Below are 886 nucleotides of genomic sequence, written 5' to 3' on the forward strand. Positions count from 1 at the left end.
ATATATATACATATATATGTATATATATGTATATATGTATGTGTGTATGTATGTACATATATATATGTGTGTGTGTGTGTGTGTCTGTGTGGAAGCGCAATGGTCCAGTCGTTAGGGCAGCAGACTCGTGGTCATAAGATCGCGGTTTTGGTTCCTAGAGTAGGTGTTGTGTGTGTATATTGAGCCAAAACACATAAAGGTCCACGGGGCTCAGGCAGGAAGTAGGTGGCGAAACCTGCTGTGATCCTTCCCCACAACTTTCTCTCAATCTTCCTTTCACTTTCCGTCTACCGAATCCAGTCACCTAGCTTTAGTCGAACCGAGGCTATAGTAGAAGACACCTACACAAGGGGTTGCGAAACAAGCTTATTACCACAAAGACAGGGTTGCGCCTCCACACAGCCACGATGCGTCACTATACAACCACAGTGCGCCTCCATACAGCAAAGCTGCGCCTCTAATACATCCGCAGTGCGGCTCCATAGAGCCATGCTATGACTCCACACGTCTACGCTCAGTATACAGAAATGTAGGTGTTTTCGTGACTAAATAGATATTGTTTACGATGTGTTAGTTCGTTTACAGATATACATTAAAAGTACATTTCAACTTTTAATGAAATAAATTCTATGACCTGTACACTCTATATACACCAATAATATGGGCCATATTAGCATTGGTGTAAATAGGGAAAATAAACGGAGACAGCAGTGTAGAGAATATATACGTTAATCGAAAAAGAGCATAAAAAGTGTTTCACTAATGGAATATAAATCAGAAATAAACATACATAAAAAAATGTACATACGTGTGTGTGTGTGTGTATGTGCGTGTGTGTGCATATATATGTATATATATATATATATATATATATATATATATATAT

This window comes from Octopus bimaculoides, chromosome 6 (assembly GCF_001194135.2).
Source record: "Octopus bimaculoides isolate UCB-OBI-ISO-001 chromosome 6, ASM119413v2, whole genome shotgun sequence".
Classification (NCBI taxonomy): Eukaryota; Metazoa; Mollusca; class Cephalopoda; order Octopoda; family Octopodidae; genus Octopus; species Octopus bimaculoides.